This window comes from Arachis ipaensis, chromosome B01 (assembly GCF_000816755.2).
Source record: "Arachis ipaensis cultivar K30076 chromosome B01, Araip1.1, whole genome shotgun sequence".
In the NCBI taxonomy this organism is placed as follows: Eukaryota; Viridiplantae; Streptophyta; class Magnoliopsida; order Fabales; family Fabaceae; genus Arachis; species Arachis ipaensis.
In genome coordinates this window covers 25,692,233-25,698,446 of record NC_029785.2, presented here as the reverse complement: position 1 = coordinate 25,698,446, position 6,214 = coordinate 25,692,233, and the positions used below count along the sequence as shown (strand labels likewise).

Here is a 6,214-nt window from a genome sequence, read left to right as displayed (position 1 = left end):
CATGAAACACTAGAATTCATTCTTAAAAATTTTGAATAAAAATATATTTTTGAAAACATTTTTATTTTTTTTTCGAAAACAAAGGAAAAGGCTGGCGTTGAACGCCAGTTTACGTCATCAATTCTTGGCCAAAGTATGGACTATTATATATTGCTGGAAAGCCCTGGATGTCTACTTTCCAACGCAATTGGAAGGGCGCCATTTCGAATTTTGTAGCTCCAGAAAATCCACTTTGAGTGCAGGGAGGTCAGAATCCAACAACATCAGCAGTCCTTCTTCAACCTCTGAATCTGATTTCTGCTCAAGTCCCTCAATTTCAGCCAGAAAATATCTGAAATCACAGAAAAACACAAAAACTCATAGTAAAGTCCAGAAATGTGAATTTATCATAAAAACTAATGAAAACATCCCTAAAAGTAACTAGATCCTACTAAAAACATACTAAAAACAATGCCAAAAAGCGTATAAATTATCCGCTCATCAATTGTCCTGCAGAGGTTAAGCCGGTTAGCTGTAAATGGGTCTATCGCATCAAACGCAAGCCTGATGGTTTAGTTGATCGATATAAAGCACGCCTTGTGGCTAAAGGGTTCACTCAAACTGAAGGTGTTGATTTCTTGAAAACTTTCTCCCCTGTTGTCAAGCTTGCCACCATCAGATTAGTTTTGGCATTGGCCTCTATGAAGTATTGGCCCATACATTAGTTGGATATCAATAATACTTTCTTGCATGGGGATCTTTTTGAGGATGTTTATATGACTCTGCCATCCGAATTTACATCTTCTCAACCGAATCAATGCTGTAAGCTACTAAAGTCACTGTATGGTTTACAACAATCTAATCGTATGTGGTATGACAAACTTTCTCATTTTTTGCTATCTCATGGATATCAGCAGACCTCATCTGATTATAGTCTATTTGTTAAATTTACTGGTGCTCAAATTTCTATCCTTCTAGTCTATGTTGACGACATTGTTCTCACTGGTAATTCCATTTCTGAACTTGCCGCCATTAAGTCTATTTTGCACCAACACTTCCGAATTAAAGACTTGGGCCCATGAAAATTTTTTTTGTATATTGAGGTTGCTCAATCAGTGAAGCAAATTTGCTTATCTCAGAAAAAATATTGTCTTGATCTTTTGGAGAATCCTGGTTTATTAGGTGTTAAACCTGCCTCTGTTCCAATGGATAGTACCACAAGACTATATGAAGACAAAAGTCCCCTGCTATCTGACCATTTTGTATATCGCCGTTTGGTTGGCCGTCTTATCTATCTCACCACTACTCGACCAGACATCATGTATGCCACTCAACAATTAAGTCAATTCATGGCATCTCCTACTGAATCTCATCTTCAAGCTGCCAAGCATGTGTTACGATATCTGAAAACTAGTCCCGACAAAGGACTTTTTTTCCACGGGAATCAGAAATTCAGCTTCTCGGCTTCAGTGACTCTGATTGGGCCGGATGTCCTGATACTTGACGATCTTTAACAGGTTATTGTTTCTTCTTAGGCAGTTCTTTAGTCTCTTAGAAGACCAAGTAACAAACCACCATTGCCCGCTCATCTACGGAAGCAGAATATCGTGCACTTACCAACACAACTTGTGAACTTCAATGGATACTAAATGTGTTACAATTTTTACGCATCTCTCCTATCTGCCCACCCGTTTTATATTGTGATAATCAGAGTGCTCTTCATATTGCTGCTAACCCGGTTTTTCATGAACGGACCAAATATTTAGAGGTTGATTGTCACTTGGTTCAACAAAAAGTTCAAGCTGGAGTGATGAAACTTCTTCCAATTTCCTCTTCTAGGCAACTAGCTGATATCTTCACCAAGCCTTTGTCTTCTCAACCCTTCCATCTTAATCTAAATAAGCTTGGTGTTCTTGACATCTTTCATCCTCCAGCTTGCGGGGGCATATTAAAGTACTCTTCCACCTTAGCCCATGACAACAATAAAGACGTCTCACGGCCCACAAATTCAACCCAACAGAATACCCAAATTCAATTATAATTTTAGTCTTTATCTTATCTTATCTTTATCTTATCTTTATTTGCTTTTATCTTTCATAGGCCAATGCTCTATATATACTTTGTTTTACCTTCATAGTTTACAATTTTTAATCAATCAACAATCAATAAAATTTCTTCATCTTTTCTTTTCTTTCATTATTCTTTCACAATTTTATTATCTTTGCGTACTATTTATGTACTCTTTCCATTTTATTACTACGATCAAAAAGAAAAAGGCTTTGCTGCTGAAAGCTAAATCTCAGTATGGTTTTTCAAATTTTAAGGATCGGGATAAGAAAAATGAGCTTGCCTTTTTCTTAATGAAAGCCAAAAAGACCTAGTTGAAACAATGTAGAGGTAACCTTTGATGTGACAAAAAACAAAAGCTAACGGTGGATGTTATTGTCTACTACAAGTTTGGAGACAAAGGACACATCAAACTCAAATGTCCCAAGTTAGTTGAGACTCCTTAGAAAAATAAGAGGAGCTTCAAGCAAAAGGTCATGGTTGCCACTCAAAGTGACTCAAATGGGGGATTTCAGAATGATGAAGATCTTGACGACATCGCCAACATGTATTTCATAGATGACCATAGAGCAAGATGTGCTGATTTATAAACCTGATCTTTCTTTTCCTAATCTTAAGATCTTGTATGCAAATTTTTTGGAAAATACTCAAAAATTGTCCAAATCATACCTTAAGCTAAAGAAAGCTCAAAAGTATGAAACTTCTAAGATAGGAGACTTCAGAATGAGACCTGCAAATCTTCAAAATGACAATGAAACCCTGAAAAGGAAAAACAATTCATTGCTTTTTGAAGTAACTCTTCTTAAAGAGGAACACTCATATTTGATGGTTGCCAATGAGTTTATCAAAAAGGCGTTATATTCTTCTAAATCTTAGAGGGTAGAACCTCAAAAGATAGATTCTTAGAAGTAAAACCTCAGATTGAGGAATCTCAGAAAATAGAGATGGCCAGCCCAAAAGAAAGGAGATATTTGAGTTTATAGGAGTTAATAAACTTCTCACTTCTGGTATTGAGAAGATAATAAATGATACAAAAAATTCTAGATTGAAAAAAAATTAGAATTTATCAACTTAACTTGAACTTATTCTTGAAAAATGTATGATTTTATAAATCTTCTTTTAATTGTGCTTAATTGATTGAAACATGCTTTTAAGTCTTTAAATTTGTCAAATTAATTCCACTTTTATTTCATTCGATGTCTTGATATGTTTAAGTTGTTTAAAGTTTAGAAAGTAAGGATGACTTGAAAAAATAGAAGAAAAGTATGCAAAGTGGAGATTTCGTGAAAAAAAAATGAAGAATTGACAAATCTGGAGAACATACGCACCATACCCATCTCGTGCCTCATTAATAAAGGCATGTGACTCACGATTTCTGGCCCATTTTTAGCCCAATTTAGTCTATTTCTAATGCATTTGAGGGGAGAATGAAGGGGATGAGAATACCCACATTCATATACACTCATTTTTCTTTCATTTTTTAGGATTTTAGATCTTAAATTCTAGAGAGAGAAGCTCCAACTTCTATCTAAAAATCAAGGATTTCTTATGAATTTTCTTTCTAATTTGTCTAAGTTTTAGTTTTGTTAATTGTAGTTTTTAGTTTATAATTTCTTGTTTTGCTACTCTACTTTACTTAGAATCTTTTGTTAGTTTCTCTAGATTGTGCTTAATTCTCATTTTCTTTTAATGAAATGATCTTTTATGTTTCATTTATGCTTATTTGAGTTGTTATCATTCATTTCTTGCATTGGATAGTTGTAACTTTTACTATTTCTTGCAATTTATGAACTTTTATATTTATACACACTAATTGTTTGAGAAAATACCTCATTTAAATAGAGAGTAGATTTTGCATTTTTGACTTCGGTTGAGAAATTGGATGACCTTGAGTCATTAATGTCCAAGTTAATTGATAATTTAGAGATATTAATTAATCATGTTTTCGCTAACGCTAATTTTTTACTAATTCAATTAGAAAGTTGGTTAGGCCTTGTTGATTAAGGTTAATTAAGCCTAATTGAATTTTCTCAATTTGTAGAGATTAACGAATTGGGTTTACTCTTTGTAATTATCATATTGTGGTTAGTAACAAGAATAATGATCCTTAACCCTCAACCCTTATCAAGATCTTTTTAGCATTTGAATTTACTTTCAATTCTTAGTTAATTGCTTTAATTGTTCTTAGTTTAATTTCTCTTGCCATTTAGATATTGCTTGCTCTTTAATTTTTTGCTATTTAAATTCTCATTAATTGTGAACAAATCTTCGATCCTCATAACCAATGATTAAGTACTACATTACAATTTTTAGGGAGAACAATTTGAAATTAAACTCCCGGTTATTGATTTAAACTTGTGACACTTGTAATTAAACTTTGATAGCGTTAAATTCTGGGTTAGGACTATATCTACATTCTATAATACATTTAAACTTTTAAACTTGTGAAATTCTAAAGCAGTCTCTATCACTTGTCAGTAATCAAAGACCATACCTTCTTAAGTTCATCTTGGGATATAAAGAAAACACATGAGAATTTTTGTCATATATTTTGTAAACTTGGACATGACACCAAATAATTTCGTTGGTTTAAGAGACAAAATGGTAGAAATTTCAAGAAGTCTGTCGAGAAACCTCAAAAGAGGACCTAAGAAAAAGGGTTCTGGAAAACCTTAGAAGCATGTTTTCATGACCAAGACTGTTAGGGTACCCAAGTCTAAGATTTTTATAGATAAAAATTTGTCTGAAATTTTTAACATCTAAGAAACAAAAATAGTACATGAATAGCAAATGTTCAAGATATGTATTTCAGAAATCTCAATCCTACGAGCAACGACTTAATGAAGTTCGCAAACAGTATTCAAGTCAAAATTTTTGGTATTAGTAATACATATAAGGATGATTCTCATCTTATCTCAGATGTACTATTAGTAGATGAAAAACTCATGACTCCGTAACCAAGGTTATGGAAGTGTTTTCCATGCTGACCAGTGTGTGGTCATCAACAAAGCAAATGTCTCTAGAATTATGACTTCTAAAAAGATGGATAACAATTATATGTTATATGTTGAGGACTTTAGTGTTTGTCTTCAGTTATTGATAGCAAATGGTTATGGCACAAGAAGCTTGGTCATACTCACATGAAACTTATTCATCAGTTATCTCAAAATTGACTTGTGTGAGATCTTCTCAATATATTTTGTGAGAAAGATTCTAAATGTGATTATTTTTAGAAACGAAAACAAACCAAGTCCTCCTTTAAGATTATCAACATAGTTAATACCTTTAGGCATTTAAAGCTTATTTATTTTGATATATTTGGACCTATCCGAACATCAAACCTAAGTAGTAGAAGATTTATTTGTCATTCTTGATATTTTTTAAAATATGTATGGATTATTTTCTCAATTGATAAGGATAAGGCTTTTAAAATTTTTGCTAAATTTATTAAAAATGTTCAAAATGAAAAAGAGCTTATAATCTCTATCATTAAGATCTGACCATTGTGGCTAGTTCGTAACCCAAAATTTGTAGTGTTTTATGAAGAATGAAACATTTCTCATAACTTCTCTATTTCTAGAACTCCTTAACAAAATGGGTAGTCAATAGAAAAAAAAAAGTTTATAGGAAATGACAAGAACAATTCTTTTAGAAGCTGATTTACTAAAAATATTTTGGATAGAAGCAATAAATACTACTTGCCATGTTCAAAATAAAGTTTTCTTAAGACTTATCCTCAAACTTATCCCTTACTAATAATGGAAAAGAAGAAAACTCAACATTTCTTGTTTCCATCAATTTCGACCTTAATACAAGAGACAAGCTCGCAAAGTTTGATCCCAAAATCCAATGATGAAATATTCTTATGTTACTCATTGATTTCAAAAACATATAGAATATACAAATAAAGGATTTTGTGTAGAAGAGATTATTTATATAAAGGTCAATGAGTGCATAAATAATTTTTAACCAAATATAAAAAAAAAATTTAAAGATGAACTGGAAAATCTTAGAATCTCAAATACTATTATAGCTCCATCTAAATTTTAGATTGACAAATCTCAAAAAGACTCTCTAACCTCCACCTCAAAACCTAATAAGTCCCTCAATTTAGATATATCTCAATTCCTAAGTTTTTCTTTTCTTATTTAAAAAAAAAATACATTTT

The 6,214-nt window shown here is 32.1% G+C and overlaps 1 protein-coding gene across 1 annotated transcript in view; it reads right to left on the bottom strand.

The window, feature by feature from the left end:
* LOC107648814 (probable LRR receptor-like serine/threonine-protein kinase At1g67720) overlaps positions 1-6,214 on the bottom strand; it is a 35,967-nt gene that overhangs the window by 7,847 nt on the left and 21,906 nt on the right. The window lies entirely within an intron of this gene.